This window comes from Sinohyriopsis cumingii, chromosome 4, assembly GCF_028554795.1.
Source record: "Sinohyriopsis cumingii isolate HCF-2022 chromosome 4, ASM2855479v2, whole genome shotgun sequence".
Classification (NCBI taxonomy): Eukaryota; Metazoa; Mollusca; class Bivalvia; order Unionida; family Unionidae; genus Sinohyriopsis; species Sinohyriopsis cumingii.
In genome coordinates this window covers 135,756,637-135,780,406 of record NC_142964.1, presented here as the reverse complement: position 1 = coordinate 135,780,406, position 23,770 = coordinate 135,756,637, and the positions used below count along the sequence as shown (strand labels likewise).

Here is a 23,770-nt window from a genome sequence, read left to right as displayed (position 1 = left end):
GCAACCATTAGATGGGTGCATCTGGAGTTCAAAAAAAAAAAAACCAGCCCTTTTAAGGGCTACCCAATACTCTAGAAAAGAAATAACTATCGATTTGCCAATGTGTGTGTGTGTGTGTGTGTGTGTGTGTGTGTGTGTGTGTGTGTGTGTAGGTAGAGTAGTGTGATTATAAACACTAACTCTTTTTTCATAGTGCGAGGGTATGTGTTTGTGTGTTTGTGTTTGTAACTGCTCACGTAAGTTTGTGTGAATGGTAGATTATGGGTTTCTTTATTGTTTCTTAGCGTATGTGAAGAGTATAGTTTGGGTTTTGTAAGCGCTCACGTAAGATTGTGTGGATAGTAGATTATGGATTTTGTTAATTGTTTCTTAGCTTATGTGGAGAGTATAGTTAGGGTTTTGTAACCGCTCACGTACGATTGTGTGGATAGTAGATTATGGATTTGTTTATTGTTTCTTAGCGTATGTGTTTGTGTGTTTGTGTTTGTGTGTTTGTGTTTGTACCCGCTCACGTACGATTGTGTGAATAGTAGATTATGGATTTTTTATTGTTTCTTAGCGTATGTGGAGAGTATAGTTTGGGTTTTGTAAGCGCTCACGTAAGATTGTGTGGATAGTAGATTATGGATTTTGTTAATTGTTTCTTAGCGTATGTGGAGAGTATAGTTAGGGTTTTGTAACCGCTCACGTACGATTGTGTGGATAGTAGATTATGGATTTGTTTATTGTTTCTTAGCATATGTGGAGAGTATAGTTTGGGTTTTGTAACCGCTCACGTACGATTGTGTGGATAGTAGATTATGGATTTTGTTTATTGTTTCTTAGCATATGTGGAGAGTATAGTTTGGGTTTTGTAAGCGCTCACGTAAGATTGTGTGGATAGTAGATTATGGATTTTGTTTATTGTTTCTAAGCGTATGTGGAGAGTATAGTTTGGGTTTTTATTATATGAAATGAGAAAGTATAGTTTGGGTTTTATTATATGAAATGAAAAAGTAGAAGGATGTTTTCCTTCACGTCCGCGCTTTTCGTATAAGAACCCACAGTATTCGTCGTTCAAACCATTCTGCAAAGAATAAAAAAAGATGATGGCTTCTAACCAAATGGACAAAATGGAAAAATTGCAAAACGTCCTCGACAATTTAGGAATGATAGAGCAAATGTTGGTTAACCTAAACGAGGATCACTATTCTTATAGTCCCCATCGAGTGAAGATGGAGATAAACAATTTACGAAAAATGAAGGTAATCATCAGTGATCTGTTGAAAGAAATAAAGGAGGAGAAGGAGGATGAAGAGGAAAGGATAAGGATGAGAGCATGGAATGAAAAAATTGAAAAAGAAGAAGAAAATGAAAAGAGGAAGAAAGAAGAGGAGGAAGAGAAGAAGAAAGAAGAGCAGGAGAAAAAAAAGAAAGAAAAGAAGAGAAAGAGTGTTGGAGATAAAATAAGAACTTGGTGGAGAAAAAGAAGAAACTAGAAGCAGAAGAAGAAGAAGAAAACCCAAAGGCCCTTTTCAGGGCCAGCCATATTTCTCGAAAAGAGATAGCCTTTCCATTGCCTACCCCCCTTTTTTTTTTTAAATTTAAATTTAAATTTAAATTTAAATTTAAAAATTTTTTTTAAAAAATCCCAAAAGCCCAAACTCTATTCCCCATGTTAATTTCCCCTGTCCCTAGACAGACCCAAACTCTATGTTAAATTCCCATTGTCCCTAAAGTGACCCACGATTTCTCTCCATGTTAAATTTCCATTGTCCCTAATCTGAACCAGGGGTCTTTTTAATGCTAAGTCCCATTGTCCCTAATGTGCCCCACTTTACTACAGCAGCAGGGGGGGCGAATCGGACATTTTGTCCAATCGTTATTTTGCTTAATTATTACTTTCTGCAACTCAACGATCTAGTGTCGTCAGCGCCTGGTAAAAAAAAAACGACGTCGTCGTTGGGGGATCGTCCAATCGTCATTTGGTTTAATTAACACCTTCTGCGCGTCGATCCCCAGCGTCGTCAGCGTCCGGTAAGCACATCGACGACCGCGTCGATGTCATCGCCCCCCTGCTGCTAAGGAGTTATTTACAATGAAAATTATTTACAACTAACCGAATATTTGGTCAAGTCCGATACGATATCGTGTCCGAGGATCATGTAAATTTATCGTTACGAATCCATGTGGGGTCGACTGAGCATGACTAAAAAAGTTTCGAAAAACATTAAAGTCCATGTCACCGCCGCACCATGTCTGCCAAATATTTCGTAGCGTGTGTGTATCAACGCCGTTGAACACAGCAAGAATATTACAGTTGTCTCTAATTACTTTTGGAATCTGAGTGTATCGTTGAGTGACATATATCACGTCAGTGTTTTTATGCCTGCCTCTGGAAAATATCCTAGCTGGGTTTTTTTGATTGTCTAACATAACATCATCGTACACGACTAGATTGTTAACGTCGCCATCAATATCATCAATACCCGGTGCATCATTGATATCCGTAATAAACTCAATAACATTTTTTTTTAGCGATCGCTGATGCATTCTCGTTGAAATCTTTCAACACCTCGTAGCATCGTTGATCATCTACGCTAGGAGCAACCAAATACAACTTATCCCACTTCATCCATCTCATTATTAAATTGAGTAACAATTGCGTCTTGCCGGATCCAGATGGTCCGATGATAATCATCCGGATCGAGTTTGGTAACGTTGCAACATGCTTAACTGGTTCTCTTGTTTTAGTCGCCGAAAAATCAATTATATTCATATCTCTATACATAAATTATGGATCTATATTGTGTGAAGTGTAGAGTACGTACTGGCACAAATGATATGACAACCGTTACAACAAGAAATAACAGATCGGCGCTTACTGGCAAGTGTGTACAATGCGGTACAAAGAAATTTAGATTTATTTCTATTAGACCCGGAGATGTTTTAAAAAAAAGCGAGGAGGTGACATCGCAGCCAAATTGGCAAAACTCCCCGGAACACCGTGGGCAAAGTATCCAGGAGAAAAACACCTCCCAGGATATAACTACTGTGGCCCCGGAACACGATTAGATATTAGACTCGATGATCAAAATCAGCCCAAACCCGGTGAGTATCCAATAAACGCTATCGATAAGGCGTGTCATGCTCATGATGTTGCTTACAAAAGTAGCGATCTGCAACAGCGTCATATTGCGGATGTAAAATTAATTCACGCATTAAATGCTATTCCTGATAAATCCGTCAAAGAAAAATTGGCCTCATGGTTGGTAAAATCGGCTATGAAAGGTAAATTAATGATTGGAAGCGGAGCTTCTGGCGCTGGTAATTGAAAACGATAGCGTTTATAATAACAACATGGAATCCATCTATTATTCTCCGAGAGGATACTGGAAGGGGAAGGCCGCAATTGGTAAGCTTGCAAGCGCTGCAAAGGTAACAAAGACCACTGCGGCTAATTGGTTATCCAAACAGGCTATATGGCAAATCTATCTACCACCGCCTAAACAAATCAACTTCTCGCGCTTTGATGTCAGCGTACCTAATGAAGTTCATCAGGCTGATATACTATTTTTGCCGCATGACAACGGTTACAAATACGCGCTAACCGTAGTTGATGTTGCGAGTCGATACAAACAAGCGGAGCCGTTAAAAACAAAGTCGGCAACTGAAGTAGCCGCTGCGTTTGAAAGAATTTATCGAAGAGGCCCTCTGCGCTGGCCAAATCTATTACAAGTTGATCCCGGTAGTGAATTTCGCGGCGCTGTTTTATCAACGCTGAAACATCATAGCGTCGCGATACGACGAGGTCATACTGCGCTACATCGTGATCAGGCAATTGTTGAACGATTCAATCGGACTCTCGCTGAACGGTTATTTGGATATCAATACGCGAAGGAATTCATCCAAGAAAAACGATCTCGTGAATGGGTTAAAAGGTTGCCAGGTGTAATTGCAGCGTTAAATAACGAGATTACCCGAGCAATCAACATGAAGCCCAGCGACGCGATTAAATACGAGTATATACCCGGAAGATCAAAAATAGATAGCGTTTCCAAGCCGATTCTCGGCGATGTTACCGTGAGATATCTATATGAACCAGGAGAGCTTGAAGGCGGTAAAAAAAGAGCTACTGATCCTATTTGGAGTGTTACCACACATAACATATCAACGATAACACGATCAACTGGTAGACCACCGATCTATAGACTGGATTCAACTGCTCCTCAGCGCGGATTTACACGCGAGCAACTACAAGTGATACCTAACGATACTCAATTGCCCCCACGTGGTCTTAACTAGCGCCGTTGCGTCTATTGCACTCAAGACAGGTCAACCTCACATTGTTTTTGACATGACCGAGACTGTTATCGATCCTATCCACGGTAAATTGGCGAGTGTCTTTATCCGAATAACGCCAACTCATTATACAATTGCAACTCGCGCAGTGATTATTCTGTTGTTGTCGTAGCGAGATTATTAATTCGGCATCAATATCAAAACGCCGCTGTTCTTTTTTATCCTGTTGGCGGTAACCCGAGAGTTTTCTATCAATGACGCTTGCATCGATGGTGACTTTGTCGCCGGCTTCGTCGGTGGCTTCGTCAATAACAATTCTTCGAAGCTGATTTATCCTTCGTACTCTGGACACTGCAAGATAGACTAGATTCGACCATTCGATGCGATTATCAACTATCCAAACAATTGTGTCCGTGATGGTTAGTCCCTGCGAGGAATGTATTGTTGTTGCGTATCCTAGCGTCCACGGGGATTTATCAGCACGTAGCGCGTCCTCGACGACACCGATATCAACGAGCACGATATCATTCAGCACGAGAATTTGTTTTTCTGTCCGGCCTGGAATTTCAACTTCAATGTTCTGCCGCCGTGTGTCCGCGGGTCTATAACATAACGGCACTGGACGCGTTGGAAACCTTTCCTTATGCAACGTAAACAACCTCCGCTGAAGTGTGTCTCTGACTATCTTTCTGCTCGCTACAATCAAATCGTTTGGTCTCCATGTTTCCCAGAATTCATTTAACGGCGTTTCCGGAATCACCTCGCGAATTATTTCACACTGAATTCTATCCGGCTGTAATCTGATTAATTTTTTAACCTCGCGCAGTTGTTCATCAAGTGCTCGGTAATCAGTATCGGTTTCTTCATAATAGTCCACAAAACCCCTTAACCAATCATGTGGACCCTCGCCGACAAATGGTGGTGGTTGACCATGGTCGCCACACATGATCACCGCTGTATTCGCGCGCAGCAACCAATCAAGAAACATTTGTAAAACATCTAACGAAACAGTACATATTTCGTCCCAGATGATAACCTCAGGAATAAAGTTTTCACCCATTCGATCAGGAGTCCACTCACCGCCGCTGTATCGAAAAAAGCTGTGATAAGTAACGGCGTCAACATTTCGTTGTTTTATCTCTCGCGCTAGTCTATGGGTCGGTGTAAGCACGATTATACTTGCCCGCGTTCGAAATAATTCAATTGCCCGAGTCGTCTTTCCTGACCCGCCACAGCCGCTTAAATAAACCGTCTTGTGTCTACAAATTGGATCAGAACACGATGGTGCATTAGACCATTCTGACAATTTATCACCGCGTAAGTAGTTGTTCTCAACGGTGACATCTGCTGACGGGGAATAATCGCGTCGTATTTCATTTTTAATTCTCCATGCACCCCAACTCTCGTCCGGACTAGTAAACTCGGCTACGTTTCCCTTATACGCTACGTCAACATAAAACGAATCAACGGCTACTCTAACCGCGGTATCGGGGAATCTATTTATCATCGAGAATAAATTGATAGCGGCATAACCCAGCATAGACGCCCTCAAATGTGGATACGCCGGGCTGTCTCCATCGCTGTAGGTAACAACTGTACCCAACCTTGTTCCATTGGACAAGAAAGCTGTTTTGCAGTTCACGTATCTATTTTTTGCCACTGCGTCCTTGATTACGAAATCATATTCTGCGTCATCTATAATCAGCCGTGAGCAATATCGTTTGTAGTCGTGGTTTTTTTCCACCTTGTGTGAACTTACCAATTATTCTTCTACCGAGATCTTTTGCCTCGCGGTTTCGTTGGTTAAATATCCTCCTGGACCATTCGATGATATATTCCTCGTCGGCATCAACGTGTTTTCTGGACTCGTCAATTATGCTATCTAGACGCTCCGGTTCTGGTAACCAGACTTCAGTCTGTGCCCGGTATGATATAATCGCGTCACTGACAATCAACGAAACTAGCATGCTACAATCAATCATATACCGTAGCAGCGCTATTGGCAGCCACTTCTTTTCAGCCATGTGTCTACCGATCCAAATATAACAACAGCGATGAAGTCCTGCCGCGAACTCAAATGATACTACGCGAGCGAATCCGGTTAAATCAAAATCAGGCAGTGGTCCATTAATAGCAACACGAGTCATTTCATGACTGGGGTGTCCAAATCATTTGAAATACTCAGCGGCGGATCCATACCCGAGAAAACTCGCTGGATAACAGGCAACCATATCAACCGAGATCATAGCGTCGCGGTTGTATTCAGTGTTCCATAGTCCACCGTGATAGTATTCCAAACAACTGGATTGTACATCCGGCAGAAATTCCTTGCGCGTTGGTCTCCACTCATTTTTCCTTGCTGCAACATGAGCTACAACCGATGGAATCGTAAAACAATTTGTTAGCAGTTGTTCATCATGCTCTTCAAATTCTATGGCGGTTTTTTTCATCCTGTTGTGAAATGCTTCAGTGCGATATAATTCGCCGTTTGGTCTTACAAACTGATCAAAGGTATCCGCATCGTTTTCAGCGCTGCGAAGTAACCACACTGATACAGGGTCGTTTTTACACAAGTAGGCAATAGCATCAAATAGTTTCCTCTCCGCGAGAAAACCATCCCGGGAGAATTCTTCGGGGATATACTTTACTGTTCTATCCCGTGGAAATATTGTGATCGCGGGCGTCCATGCGTGTTCGTTATGATCAATAATTTTAATTGGGGCTCCCTTCGATTTATACTTCGATTCGTATAATACTTCACCGGTTATCGTTGTAACGGTTATTGGAAATCTCAGCGATGTTTCTAATCTCGCTATGTCGCTGATGGTTGCTCCACGCTCTTTTACGGTTAGTTCCCACTGGTTGATTTTGCTACGTCGTAAATCAGTCAATTTGTTTCCTCGACATGCATTTGTAAAATGCTCTATTATTCGTTCTGCTACACAATTTATCCCAGTTGACTGTTTCATTGGTTTCAGTTTTCGGATATCAGGTTTCTTATTTAACGGGTATATTCCATAAACAACTGCTGTTTCAGGATACGCTCGTTCATAGTATGGTCTATCAATTCCGGTTAACAACCCCGGCTTGGAGTCGCGGCTAACAGTGACTGTTTTCTTGTCGCTGAGAACTGGTTCAAATTTATCACGTATGATCCAATCACCTGATTCCACCCGGACAATGAATTTTACTCTGAAGAAATACTTTTTACCGTCAAGTTGTGATATTATCATTGCTGCGCAGTTATCGTTCATGGTAGCATCAACAACGCCATCAATTCGAAATGTTGACCAACTATGAGATGCACCATCACGCTTGAATTCATTGATACAATCGCGTATTTTACTCAACAGGGTTTTATCGTTTATTAACGCTTTTGGTGTGTCCTTGAGGACTCTATCGAGATTGAACTTAATATTTTTCCAGGGCTTAATTACTGCTAATCTCTCAAACTCATCCATATAATTAAAACAAGTATTTAAATAAAAGAATATAGTATAATGAATAAATGCAAATGGTTGATGATTGGGTCGATAACCCCGTGCAATAAATCATGTAGAGGTGAATTCTGCGGGTATCATTTACAAAGCGTTCGTAATGGTTCTCTTGGCCCCTTCCCGTGCTTGGTTTGCCACGTTGGTGTAAGAGGAAAATCGCAGTTGTGTATTAATTGTGGCGGAAAGCGATACAGAGAGTTAAAGCGTTATTACGATAAACGAATAAAAAACGCCGTCATCGACCCCACCGCCGACTCCGTCAAAGACAAAATCATCAAAACTCCTCAAGACTACATTGAAAGGTTTATAATTAAACCAAATAATGAATTAGACAAGTAGTATTATTATACAAATGGACCAAGAGTTCAGACCTCACCCTGTGTTTGTTAATTACGAGGCATCTCGCGACGGCGTTGTTAGAAATTGTAGACTGAAGAAGCCGGTTGGTACCGTAAATAATCACGGATACTTGCGATTTAATGCTGGGAAAAAAATCTGTCTTATTCACAGGATGGTGTATGAAGCGTTTAACGGACTGATCAACGACGGTCTCGTTATTGATCACATTGATGGATGTCCTCAAAATAACAGACTGTGTAATCTAAGAGCTGTTACATCGAGTCAAAATTCCAAATTTGGAAAAACAGGAGGGATGAGAAAGGCAAAACCCGTAAAGTCATTTGATACAATAACGCACGAAGAAAAAATATTTCGCTCTATGAATGCGGCTGGTAAATACTTCGATATTTGTAGTAAATCAGTTCGAGATGTTGCGGAGAATATAACTAAAACAGCGATCTCAAAAAAGACGGGTCACAGAATTCGATTTTCATATATAACATCAAAGGGAGATAACTCGTTTTGTGATAGCGTCGCATGACAAGAGTTATGTCCCTTGAAGTCCAATTAATGTTGCGATTAATTAATCATTTTACGATGAAAACTAATGAAATACACGCTGTTATCTAACAGCTGTATTCTTTTTTTTAATGTTTTATTTGAGTATTTGGTTTCATTTAAATGCCGTGAAACACCATTAATAAGTATTTAAGGGTTTAACGATTCAAGGGAATTCAAATTAACACACACCTTGTGACTGACGCCGCTGTATTATTCACTTTATATATAAGATGACTCGTTATAAGCCTGGGGCTTTCGAAAGCCAATTCAACTAATCAAAACTAACCCACGCTCTTGACCCGGGCGTGTGGTTGTTCACAATCATGCATCCGGGTTAATTTAATTGGGTTGCTTTTGATTGGTTGAATTGGCCGTAGAGTTCCGCCCCGCCGTTTTATGTTTGTGCTGTCTTGTGTCGTCCCATCATCCATCAATCATTTCATTGTAAATATATTCATCCTTAATTAAGTACATGTAGTGATGTCCCCCAAGCATATCTTCTGGGCGGTCTACGATGACGTTTGTCACCCTAGGCCTCCCTCCCGGAGATGTATGCTTTGGGGTTCCAAGATGTGAATGTCCTTAATTAAGTATATGTATATGCCTGCAATCTGCCACAACACTCGAGTGGAGATTTACGGCATTGTACTGTCCATGTATGCCTGCAATCTGCCACAACACTCGAGTGGAGATTTACGGCATTGTACTGTCCATGTATGCCTGCAATCTGCCACAACACTCGAGTGGAGATTTACGGCATTGTACTGTCCATACAAAAAACGGGGTCAAAAATGACCCCCAATAATTTTATTAAACTTTAAACTTAAATTTTATTAAAATTTTTGATATTAGAAATAAGATGTTTATAAGAATATGGATTCCCAAGACATCAATAATATATTAACTGAGATTTCAAAATTAAAAAATCAAGGAATTGAATTATCTGATGGTCTCGACAGTGAAAAAATATTATCCGATTATGAGATTATTAACGAACAGTCGAAACGGGGGCGTTTTACCCTGGCCCGCGAGTACTTTTTTATAAAACGATTACAACATACGATTAATGAGAACCTGTACCACAATGACGCAAATGCATTCATTGGACTATTCACTGCCGTTGAAATAATACGAAAAAAACTCGGACGTGTTTATGAACGACGCCGGGAGATTTCTAGTAAGATCAAAAACATTAGAAGGATTATAGACGAAAACTCCGTGGAGCCCCCGATGGTACACTCGGCGGAAAATTAGAAATTTGCGGAGCAATTTGCAATAATGGTAGGTGAATCACTTACTACTCGGCTAGCCAGAGAGCGACTAGCAGCGCTTAGAAAGTTTATACCGTTACGAGACAGAGTGAGAGAGAAACTTCAAACGCGACAACAAATGCAAACTGATTTTGCTGTTGGAAGTGAACAGTTATTTGCCCCGGTAACTAAAGCGACTAAGGATGTTACGGCGGTAACTGTACCCGTTCTTGGTGCGCTTGAAAAGATAGCGGCAGAGACAAAACAAACAAAAAGGTCTTTAGAAACACTCCCTGCAAAAATAGCGGCTGCTACAACACGGAGGCCACCACCACTCGCTATAACCGAACCACAAGAACCTTATGTTACAATGGCCGACGAGGAAGAACCGGGTGCTACTGCGAAAGAACCAGAAGAAGAAATACCAGAGAAGAAATACCAGAAGAAGAAATACCGGAAGAAAAAGAGGGGAATATACCCCGTATTGTACTCAAGAAGAGCACAATAGATCAAATTAGAGACTTCAGCAACAGGGAAGAATTAATTAATTTTACTGCCAACAATTTTGCTAAGAGCATACGAGATAAGAAGCATATCAATAGCGGTTACGAGAAAAATATAAAGTCGTTAAAGGACTGGGCAAGAATAGTGTATTTAGCAAGTAAACATAAAGATGCATTACCACATCGTAGTAAATCCGATTACGACGCATTCCACAAGGAAGTTAAGAGTATAACACCAAAAAAAGGAAAAGGATACTCTGTTGGTAAAGAATCCTACGGCGTTACCTGTCCTAATAGTGTTCTCAGTGATATATCACGGCTGGAAGTACTAATCGGAGGAAAACGAGCCGGAAATAACTCTACGGAAATAATCAATGAGGCCGCTGATATTTGCAAGCGGTTATTTACAGGCGGTATTATGGACATTAATGCATATCGAACGCTCATAGACGAGCTCGTGGATGATTAATTGGAAAACTGGTGTTTTTAATAAGGATGATCATACACTACAACCACGATAAACCAGTACTCGTCTACGTGGTAAACTCGCGATTGCCTGTTTACCGCGCGTACTATGGAGATGGTCTCGGTAGCACCATTGAGGGGTTATTTACAAGAATGGCTCCAAAAGTAGCGCCGTTAGCCAAACAATTAGGAATGAAGGCTATTTATGTTATTCGTGATAAGGGTATTAGTGCTATTGGAGATGTTGCCGGAAAGGCGCTTTCAGCCGCGCGGGACAAACTAATGTCGTTGGTGAAATCCAAGAGATTCTCAAAAAGAAAACAGATGCCATCAACGACAGTGATGCCTGCGAATGTCAGTAAAGTAATAAATAACGCCGTGGAAGAAAAATTAGAGTCGTTGGCGACGACTCCGTCGTTGGCGACTTCGCCATCCGCCGATGCGGCAACCAACGCGCTCATGAACGCGATAGCGGGGAGTGGTCTACGACGAAAACGACGTTGATGGATTTCAATTGAAAACGTCAACATGATAAATAATAGAATGTTTGCGCGAACCGCTGACCCCGCGTTTGATATGGACGCCCCAGTGCGCAGGGATGATTCTGTCCGTGATTATCAATATTATTCTTATTATGCAGCGCAACCCGACCTACGATCGCGAATTGAACTTCAGGTCCAAGATACCAGTAAATATTTTTTGCCGTGTGAAGCGTTTATCGAAATTGAGGGAGAACTCGTGACAAATGCCGCCGATAATGCACCATACGCAGATGACCATCGTGTTCGAGTTGGCTTCGTCAACAACGGTATCATGGCGTTATTTGAGAGCGCCAGATATCTTATTGACGGGCGAGAAATTGAATCAATAGAACGCGAGGTTGATGTTGCAACGACGATAATTGGGTTGGCGAGATACTCGGATGATTATACAAGATCGGCGGGCCCATCTATAATGTTCGCAAAGGACACCACTAATAACGCTGATCATCTTCAGTACATCAACGTGCTGGTGGAAAGAGATACCGCAACTGACCCACAGGCTGAAGCAGCCAATCCAGACCGCAGAGCAAGACCAGGCGCTAATTTCAATATTATAAAAAGTCTTAACGATAATTACAATATGGGATTCGCAACACGAGTAGGGATGTTGCAAGGACCACGCCGACAGTTTTCATGCGCGATTCCACTCCATCACATATTTGGATTCTGCAGAAATGTTAGAAAAGTTATCTATGGGGCTAAGCATACAATCGCGCTGACGCGAAGGGGCGATGATAACAATGCAATATGGCGTGCTGCTGGCGTCGCTGCCGGTAAAGTCGTTTTAACTAAAATGGCATTGTGGATGCCGGTGCTGACTCCATCAGTTACCACGGAAGCACGATTGTTAGCATTTATGGAACAGGGAGGGAAATCGTTGTTGAGTTGGCTAGCGGTAACAACTGATGCTAAAGAGGATAACGTCGCCGATACGTTTACATGGCACCTGGCATCAAAACAGGGTGTTTCAGCCCCGCGTCATATATTCATAGCGCTACAGAATAGGGAACGATTGGGCAGTCAAGAACGCAGCCATATGATATTTGATCAATTAGGAGTCAGGGATGTTTCGCTGAGAATAAACGGACAACAGGAACCATCCGAGGACATACAGCTTAATTACGGCGACAACCATATCGCACGTGTGTATCATCGATTGCTGTCATATATGGGTCGTGATCAAAACGTCGACACTGGTTTGCAAATATCACAACTTGATTTTAAAAACCTGTATCCGATTTATTATTTTTCGCTGGAACATCTTGATTTAACGAGACAATCCGTCGTTGATATACACTTCCGAGCTCGTATAGCCCCGGGTGGTGTTAATTATAGAGCGGTTGCTGTCATTCTCAGCGATAAATCAATGCTGCTAGAAGGTGTTGGTGGACGAATGAGAATCGTTGATGCGCCAGTGGAAAACATGTAATTGAAAGCACAAAACGCGTTTACAATAAATGTCGTATAGTGTCGTCAGTGTAGAGTTGACTGATGGTCAAGTCAAGAAATTACGATCAAAGTCGGCTAAACAATGCGGAACCACAATAACGCTGAAGCCGTCACAGATGGCAGGTGGTAATCATAAGATATCGTTGACGGCGCGTCAAATAAAACATTTCAATGATGCGATGAAGAATAAAAAGGGTGTTCAAATAGATTTTTCAGCCGCAGCAATTAAAAACATGGAAAAGACCGGTGGGATATTTCCGCTGTTAGCTGCGATTCCGGCATTGATTGCCGCGGCCGCACCAGCAGTGGCTAAGGCGGCGGCGTTAGGAGCCGTTGGTACCGCGGCGGGAATGGCATTAAAGAAGGCAACCGGGAAAGGCTACAAAAAAAAACGACCCGTGGCCGGAAAGGGTCTAAGACTACCGGGAACCGTTTAATGACTCCAATGTCTAATTTTGATTTAATAGACGCCGCAAACGCGTTAGCGATAAAAAAACTTCAGAGGTGTTTTTATGAGGGATCAATTACCGGCGGTACCAAGGAATATTGAAACCGGCATAATTAACCTCGATGGGTCCTCCGGAGCGGGAACTCATTGGGTTGCGTACGCGATTGATCCGAGTGCGATCGTCTATTTTGATTCATACGGGTTAGCCCCGCCGAAAGAGTTCATGCGGTATATCCGGGCGTGTTCAGCCCGGGCGTGTTCAGCCCGGGTTTTTTATTCCACGCTGCCAACACAGCAATTGAGTGACCCACCGATATGTGGCCGCGAGGTATTGAACGTACTCGCGGCGATTTCATCATCGCGGAAACCACCTCATGTGGTTGTAAACGAATACACTAGTGGGGTCGTAGAAGCTCAACGGATTTTAGAGAATAACATTTACAATAATAATGATTGATATCTGGGGACGACCGGTTTCGGCGCTGAAAGAATCCACGGAAACGGCCGCCGCTGACATAAAAAAACTAATTGAGGATGAAATCGCTGATACGTTGAATCTAACAAGTGTTGACCCGGGCGAAATAGTTGTATTTCAAGACCGCCAGGGTAAATTGAAATCCGGTAATGTGTCACTGAATGACGTTTTAACACGACAGCGTGATGCCGCCGAGGGCACTATCGCGTTATATACCAGCGACGGACGACTCAAACCGGGTGAATCCATCTTGACGATAAATGGAAAAATAAGTACACTTGGCGACAATTATATAACCATGTCGAATTCGTTAAAAGGTTTACGTGGTGAATTTAACTTGCATGAAAAACAGTTCAGGTCGACGCTAACGCATTTCGCCGATGTGCAACACATTGTCGATAGTTTTTTTCGGGAGCCCCCGACGGCAACCGAACCAAATCTTGCAACAATAATAAATAATATTTCGGAACTTATGACGCTGCCGGGCCAATTTACCTCGTTACGAAAAAATGTTAACAGGATCGATGACAACTTTGATAAATTCTTTGGTAAAAAAAATACCAAGCTGGATGAAATCACAATAACTATAAATGATATCACTGCGTATGGACAGGAAATAGAAACAATCAAAACTGATGTTGCAACGAACAAAAGGAGTGTAGACGCGCATGAACGGGAAATAGAAATAATCGGCGCTAATGTTGCAACGATCATAAATAATGTAGACTCGCATGGACGGAAAATAGAAACAATCAGAACTGATGTTACAACGATCATAAATAATATGGACGCGCATACACAGGAAATAGGAACAATCAAAACTGATATTGAAGCGAACAAAAAGGGTGTGGACGCGCATACACAGGAAATAGGAACAATCAAAACCGATATTGAAGCGAACAAAAAAATGTAGACGCGTATTGGCGGGGAATAGGATTAATCAAAACTGATGTTGCAGCGAACAAAAAAAATGTAGACGTACATACATATGAAATAGAAACAATCAAACTTCATGTTGCGGCGAACAAAAAAAGTATGACCGAGAATACACGGGAAATAGAAACAATCAAAACTAATGTTGTAACGATCATAAATAATGTAGACGCGCATGGACAGAGAATAGAAACAATTAACACTAATGCTATAGCGAGCAAAAAAAGTATAGACGTGCATGAAGGGGAAATAGAAGTACTCAAAATTAATGTTATAGCGAACAAAAAAAGTATAGACACGCATATACAGGAAATAAATACACTCATTACTAGGGTTGCAGCGAACAAAAAAGATGTGGACACGCATATACAGGAAATAGGAACGATTAAAACTGATGTTGAAGCGATTAAAGACGGACTACCGAGAGTAGCAGAGCAATTCGAAAAAATAAAAATCCCTCATGAGAACATCATCAACACAGTATACACAATTCGGCATGGATCATTCGATTGGACTCCTACACAGAATACAGTAAATATTACCGCAACTGTTAAGGGTATTTATCGATTGACACTGGTTTCAATGATGCAGTTTAATATATTATCGTCGAGTTCATCCGGGTTTAACAATACAATATCAACAATTATAGACAGGAACGCAACTGAACAGTTTACAATTTATGCCGTTGATAGAAATCTAGCCCGGGCAAACATTACATGGTATGTGGAATTTGCAGCGAATCTAAGTAATTAAAAACACTAGCTCTTTTAAAATAAAAATGACCACCAAGGAAGTTGAATCAGAGGTATCACCGACGTCACATCAATATCGATTCGATACCGCAAAAGAATTTTCCGCAAACTTGAAAACGCTTTCCGAACAATACCGTGTAAAAATAAAAAAATACCGTCGTAAAATAACCGCCATCGACGCGGTCGTGTACTCGGTGTCGGGTATAGTAGCTGGCGCCGGTGTTATTTTATCCACGGTGACCACGATAGCCCCGATCGCTGTTCCAATCGCTGTCTCCGCGATGACAACAGTTGCTGGAGTCGCCAACGCAATCACTAGGAAGATATCATCGTGTTTTCAGAAAAAACTCAACGAGTATACAGTAAAACATCAAATAGTATCCGACGCGTACTCGAAATTATCCGGGTTGATCTCGTTATCGATTGATAATTTGTTCGTATCCGATGTTGAATTCTCCACGATGGTCCAGTTGTATAGCTCCGCGATGTCAAAAATCGAGGATTTTCAACTGGAAGCCGGAACCACCTGGTTGTTGAAATTAGACACTAAAGACAACGAATAATAATAATGTCGCTGAACCCCGAAGGGTTTCAGTTGCTTCAACGGATCGCGGAGAACACCACTCCGGTACAAACAAGTATGATATCGATAACGTCAACGAAACCCGAATTTAGTGTGAACTTCCCATCGCCGGTTCCAGTGAAGGAAATAGCGCTGGCAAAATTGCGAATATATCACAGTTGGCCTAATATTCGAGCGAACGCATTTAACGGACAACAACCTAATAACTCGCTGGTTTTTGCACGGACAAATAAACCCGATGGGACCCCAGACTGGGAGGAGGTTACAATACCAACTGGGTCATACCAAATAGAGCAAATCAATAAAGAATTTCAACGCAGGATAAAATCGATCACAGGAAAGGAATCAAAAATCGCTATTACGGTTCATGAACCGACGTTATCGTCGACGATTGAAATAAGCACACCGGGGTATATGGTTGATATTTATAACAGTTCAATAAGAACCATACTAGGATGGCCTGAGAATCCACCTCATAAAACCCCCGCGGACAAGCAATCGTATCATGAGATTAATCCCAATTATCAAAATAAATTGTATATGAAAAACGCATTATTACCCAGTATATTTGCATTTCAAGACAGGAATAACATGCAATGGTATTTTCAGCATGGGGAAATTCCTAAATTGCACACCACATTCGTAATTAGTTTAAAGAATATCACTGATATGTTTGCCGAAATTAATCATTACTACCAATTACAACTAGAACAGCTACGAGAGACAAAAGCACAAAAACACGTTGAGGTGTTAAATCAACTTATATCAGACATGGAATATATCAATGAACGAATCGTTAAAGTAATATCCGATAGCAGCGATGATAATAAACAAAAATTCCTAACCGAGTATAATATCACAGAAGCCGATTTACCTGATTTCAAGTTTCCAGGATACAACGCGCCAGAACTAAGAAAGTCTCTTAATGATTTTATCAGTTCATCAACTCATATCCTCAGACACGATAACGGAGATGATGGTAGGCATATTGCTCCATACAACGTAAATATCGCATCGGTGATAGCAATTAATCTAGTGTGTGATGCTATCGAAGGGAGTTACCAGGTGGATACCAAGCAATCAAATCAAGCTCAACAGGGGTATATCCTTTATTCATTTTCACCAACAGCCCCTCCGGGATTTTTAATCGTTGAGAGTCCGATTAATCCGGTCTATATGCGATGCCATGATCGGTTTTTAACGAGAATTAATTTTAGACTTACCGATCAGTCAAATAACCTAATTGATCTACAAGAGGAGGAGTTAGTGATCACTCTGTTTGTAAGATCATAAAGACTTTCATTGTAAGCAGCAGGGGGGGCGATGACATCGACGCGGTCGTCGATGTGCTTACCGGACGCTGACGACGCTGGGGATCGACGCGCAGAAGGTGTTAATTAAACCAAATGACGATTGGACGATCCCCCAACGACGACGTCGTTTTTTTTTTACCAGGCGCTGACGACACTAGATCGTTGAGTTGCAGAAAGTGATAATTAAGCAAAATAACGATTGGACAAAATGTCCGATTCGCCCCCCCTGCTGCTACTACTCATAATGTTTAAATGATGCTCCTTGTTACAACATAAAATATGTTCATTGAAACAAATGGTTCACTGGTAAATTGGCAGCAAAGGTCTTCACTGAATTATGTTGCATAAACTATTTTACAATAAAACATATATGATGCATCTCAATTATGATGAATGTGAGGAGGAGGATTAATAATAATGCAATTTAAGTTATCTTCATAACATAAGTTCTAGCAGATGTGTAATTTTTATGTGGTTCATCATCAGTTTGAAACTGGTCTATGATTTCTGGATCTGGACATATCTGGTCCCCTGCTGTTGTGCTGCTATGGTCTTTACAGTTCATTAGGATATCAGTTACACTTGGTTTACATTTAGAACCCCATGGGATGGAATGCCCAGTTTGAAACTGAGAGAATGGTTAATTATCCATAATATAACTCCTGCAGTTATTATTAGGTTTGATATCAAGGTCTTTCTTTAAAAGTTTTTCAACTCAGGTTCTGTTCTACCATACAGATAAATAAAGTCAAATTCAAGGCTTTCAGATTTGTCCAGTTTGTTTCATGTGTTGCGGCAGACAGACTGTATATTGCCACTGTACCATATAAATATCAGTGCTTAGTCTGCTCTCAGTTGCTGTGGTTTGATTAGTTACAAGTGTCATCACATGTGACTAATTATTGACCAATGTAATGAAACTTGTATAATTAGAAGGCTGTATTTAAAAACTCTAAAGATCTTAAATGTGTGCTAGAGGGTAGGGTTAGCAGTTATACTCCCAATTATGTTTGTGATGAGCATAAGCAGCTGCACAAATTTGAGCTTTTAGTTTGGTTCTGGTAGGGTCAAAGGATACAGGTACATTTTACATTCATTTTTTACTAGAAATAGCTATTTTCAATATTTTTCTGTGACAAGGCAACTAAAAGAATCAGTATGTACCTTATGCATGAATAAAGTTCACTAGTACTATAACAAATTAGCATACTTTTCATCACCCCTCTATCATCAAGATTTTTTTATATTTACCTCTGTAGCAGACACAAATAAAAGTCGGCAGCTCATTTGCAGACTAAGTTACGCATATGATCTCCAATGCTCATCTAACTGTGACCGGCAGTCACCAACAAGCCAACCTATTTCCATGCCTAACTCAAAGTAAATCTGAACCACATTATAGATTTAGCTTATGTGTAAATTTATAAATGCTAGGCTTGTGATAATTAGGTTCATGCCTTCTACCTTAAAAATTAGAGGGATGTCAAAATACAAAACTATCCAGTGAGACCTATGATGTTAATTTTAATCCCTATGGGATTTGTGACATAAAAAACCCAAATGCTTTATGTATTAAAAGGTAACTAATGGGGGCAGGATCTGCAGTGAATCAATGGTTAGTATGCTAGACTCCTGATAAAAATGTTTGTGTTAAAATCCTGTTATCAAGTCAACCAGGTTACCTACTGCAATGTACCCTTGCCTTACTCCAATTCCCTCAGTACTCAGTAAACAACTAGTGTTGCTGTACATAACAAAACCAGTCCATATTGATTTTACATATTTTACTAAATCCTGACAAAAATAATTCTCTAAATAAAGAATGATTAATATGTGATGGTCTCGCATGTAATCAAACTCTTCCAAGCTTTTAATGATATGAACCGATTTATCAATGTTTATCAAATTTGCATGAAAAACTATTTCTTATTTGTCATCAAATATGTTCTATGTTTTGATCATATAAGCATTTCTGCTACATTAGATCAAAATAATCTTTTTGTCAGAAATAGAGCCCTTATAATATTTGCAAGGTCAACCAATCAGATGCAGAATTTGAGTTTAATATGAATGAATATTTTTTTTACAAAATTGCTCTTTTGCTATATCTTGATGAGATAAATCTATTCACCAAGTCTGATAAAATTAATGAGAAATAGTTTTAAGAGCAGTAGCAAGAATGGCTAGTGAGATGTAGAACCACCACATTATATGCATAGATTTTGCTTATAGCCTCAGACATACAAGCAAATAATTAAACAAGTTAGATCTAAATTGGATCATAAACACTGTTGTGCAAATCATAAGAAACTCTGCCAATCAGATGCAAGGTCACTTCACTACCATACCTTTATCACACTCATAATAAGCATCATTGTGAAACTTGACTATATAAGCCCAATGGCCAAGCATGATCAAACTTGAATCAGCAGTAGTGGTTATAACCTCATGTATTTGTATGCATCTTCACTTCTTCAATCTAGATCTCATTTATATAAGCATGTATTCTAAGTTTAGTAAAAACTGCACTACATGTATAAATATTGCATGCGGTGGTAACATACTCAGATGAAAGATCACCTTATTATTATTAATGGTTAACACTCATCAAACTTCAAGGACAACTTAATGATTTTAGCCTATATTGTGGAAGTATGGCTTTTAGGTTGGTTAAAATACTCAACTAATCTTATACATGATCACATGTATATACTTGGATTTTGCTCATTATTAGATTTATCCAAGATGTTGATTTAAGCCCAAAACCAAGTTTTATATAAACAAATTGATCAGAACTATGGACTCCAAAGTAGCTAATTTCTTACTGTTGAAAGACAGAAGGGGATGTGAAATAAATAACACACTCTGGACCATCATAAACCCACTTAGCCTTTTGACCAGTTGAGATAAAATATCAACAATAATGTTAAATAAGATTGATAAATTATGTTTTCTCACATTACCTCTAGCCCTTTTCAACATGGATGGTATTTTTCTTCCACATATGTCAGCTCTTAATTAGTGGCCCTTTCCCATCATGAATGTTGTAGGTGAAACTCTCAGAATTAGGCTTTTTAATTTATATCTGTAGAAGAAAAAAAAAACTATTGGTCTGCATATATCAATGTCACCATTTCTGTATTAGATTAAAATACCATATGTGTGTGTGTGTGTGTGTGTGTGTGTGTGTGTGTTAATTTTAGAATTTAAGCAAACTTGTCTCCATGTGTTTATTTTAAAACTGATGATGATAACACATAACAGGTTCAATGGATAAAATGTTATTTCTTACTTCTTACAACTGCTCATTATATCTGAATTTACATTCAATGTTTGTTTTAATTAACATATTTGGGATAATGGGCAAATTATTTATTTTGTAGTTTATCATTATATCATTTACCAGTCTTTTATCATTCAAATATGTAAAATATAGTACCATTATACTGACTTCATATTCTATATGATATCCCAGCAATACATATTAAGCAGATAAGTGCAAATAAAAATGTTCAGAATGTAAAATTTACTCCAAGCTCAAAGAAGATCTGCAAAAGATAATATCCAACAAATTACCAAACAAAAAGCGAAGTTAACGCAGTTACCTTTATTATGATGTCTCCAACACCAACGGTACTGTACAGCTACGTCTTCTGAGTTTTACCGTCATCTTGTCTTTCAAACCAGAATTAATTTCTTGAGCTCTTACAAAATGAAGAAACTTTTAAATACTATAATTTAAGCAGCTTCTTTACATGCCATCAGATAAATTATGGCACAGTGTTATGTCTGTCAGCAAAACGCAACTTCACATTTGGACGGCGCGCTGTGTGGGCATCGCCGACACAGCAACTGACATGAATTCTCTATTAGCAGACAATGATTCGGAATAAATCCTTCGCAAATCTAACATTCTCGATTTTTCATAGTTCCACTTTTCATTGTTGCATCTGTTTGATTGTACAATTGCTAATGATGTTCAATGAATCAACTTCAATTCATCTGCTGTCTGAAATCCCGGTTCAGTTGGTATTTTCTTCCGCGCATGATGCCGTGTAAATAAAAGATACGGTCGACATTCAAAGTGGTTTAGGTTAATTTATTATTTTTCTTTATTAAGGTCATTTGCAGAAAGTGTTTCGCTAGGGTGAGAAAAAAAATATAACAAAAAGAAAACTTTCTTTTCCAACGCTAATACTGTATATATTTCAATTTGTGATTGATGCTATAAATAAAAAAAAATAATAATAAAGCATTTTAGCCCGTGGCTTCGGCACGGCACTCGTTTTTGTGGGTTTTTTAAAATGTTGTTAGTGTTGTTTTGGGGTTGTTTTTTGTGTGTGTACCACACTAAAAAACATACCAGGTATTAGGCCTAACGTAGGAAAAGAAATTATCCTCTATTTATTACTATTCTTACTGTCAAATGACGCAAAAGTGATCAAATTGCTATTAAGATTTTGTTTTGTATAACACTTACCGCTCGTTTTCCTCGAGATAAAGCAGCCACTTCAAAATGATTATAAAATCTGTGACAGATGAAAAACGTGGTTTAAATAATTCGTAATCGCCTGCCTTAAAATACTGTAGGAATTTGCTAATGTATTTCATGGCCCTCGTTTGAATAGATACCAACGATCATGTATATCGACCAAAATTTGTATATTCCTGCCCACAATCATGTATTTTGTATTAAACCGTATATTACACGAGCGCTCTGTGGCAAACTCGGGGGGGGGGGTGTCTCTATTATACCCAGAGGCGTAGCTATGATATTTTGCGCCCGGGGACGAACTATAAAATTGGCGCCCCAGCCCCCTCCCCGTTTAATCACATTTTTGAATATTACCCTTGTTTACTTATTATAATGTAAAGTTGTAAGCCTAATTTTGGCGCCCCTGTACCTTGGCGCCCGGGTACATATGTACTCCCCTCCCCCCCCCCCCCCAGCTACGCCTCTGATTATACCTGCTGTATCAGTTGAGAAATATATTGAACAGATCAGGCCCCAATACTCTCGCTCTGAAAAACATTAAAATAATTATATGCAGAATATCGGTAGGACTCCCTCTTGCCGAAAATGTCAGCACCATATATATTTTGCAAGTAATGTAATGGGTATAATAACACACACACACACACACACACACACACACACTTTTTTGGGAGTGGGGTGGGGGCACCTGACAGATGCCCCCATTTCCAAAAAAAAATAAAAAGTATTTTATATTTGTGTATTTCCCACTCAGATGTGTTCTACGTTTTATTAAAACAAAATTTTATATAAAAAATTTAGTTTTTAGAATTTTTGATGGGGTATTTATGTTTCCATAGTGTTATCTAAAGGGTTGTTCGTCCGAGTCTGGTTTCCCTCACCTTGCTCGAAGTTCCTTCCCTTGAAATGTTTTGTAACCTTTGCTATATGTCGCCTACGTCTCAGTGTTTGCTATATGTAATGGTGTTATATTGTGTGTATGCTATATTTTCTTTATGTTTGAGACAGCAAGTATAGATCAAATATCTTTCCCAGTTGTATTTCTTCCTTTATGATGTTATATTGTATCTTTTAATTTGTTTTATGGTTTTCTAATTTTGACGATGGAATATTGTACTATTTAGATTTTGTTTAAAAAAAATAATTTCCTATTTTATTATTCGAGTGATAATATGTGTCGTTCCTCATAATAGTCTTTAAAGATGTTGATAGGTAGGTTACGCTCGATCCAAGGTTCACGCTTCTTTATTCTCTATGTGTTTTTCCTGGGTCGCGTTAGGCCTCCTTTATTTAGTTTATCTGATTATGCTTTATTGAAAGATCCAAACGTATTTATGAGACCACATTATTCTATAGTGGTCAACCATGCAGTGCGGGAGAAGTTAGTAGGGTTTTAAACTAAGTGTTATACAGTATGTATTTGTGTCTTTATTTTTTTCTGTTTATGTTCTACATTGGGTGTTTTCAAAGACTCATGATGGGCCTGTGCACTTCACTGAGCCCTGTGACTTAGCCCCATGATGTCATCGCCATTTACTTCCCCCTTATATTTTCCCTGTATCCCTTCCTATATATGTCTTTAGAATTTTCTTTCAGAAAAAGAAGAAAAAAAATTAAATTACAAAATTCTTTTATTTTTTTCTTTCTTCCTTTCTTCCCTTTTCTCTTTTAAAAAAAAAATTATATGTGTTTCTTTGAAATATTTGAAATAGAATTTGAAATTTTCTTTGAAATATGGCTGTTGTGGGGTGCGAGGAGGGGGTATGGGTATGGCATCAGCTCGCAATTGCGCTACGCGACCCTTCGGTCTGTAATACCTATTCCTCCCTCCCCCTCTCTCCCCCAATTCCAACATCAATTGCGTTATATCAACCTGACGGTAAG

The 23,770-nt window shown here is 39.6% G+C and overlaps 1 long non-coding RNA gene across 4 annotated transcripts in view; it reads right to left on the bottom strand.

Moving 5' to 3' along the window:
* The window catches only part of LOC149802136 (uncharacterized), a 41,214-nt gene extending 19,048 nt beyond the window's left edge, over positions 1-22,166 (bottom strand). For all 4 annotated transcript variants that reach the window (XR_016420788.1, XR_016420787.1, XR_016420789.1 and 1 more), the window contains exons 1-2: positions 20,997-22,166; positions 20,355-20,476 (exon numbers count right to left, since the gene is read on the bottom strand). This is a non-coding gene — a long non-coding RNA (uncharacterized LOC149802136). The remainder of the gene's footprint in view (positions 1-20,354; positions 20,477-20,996) is intronic.
* Between the last annotated feature and the right edge of the window lie 1,604 nt (positions 22,167-23,770).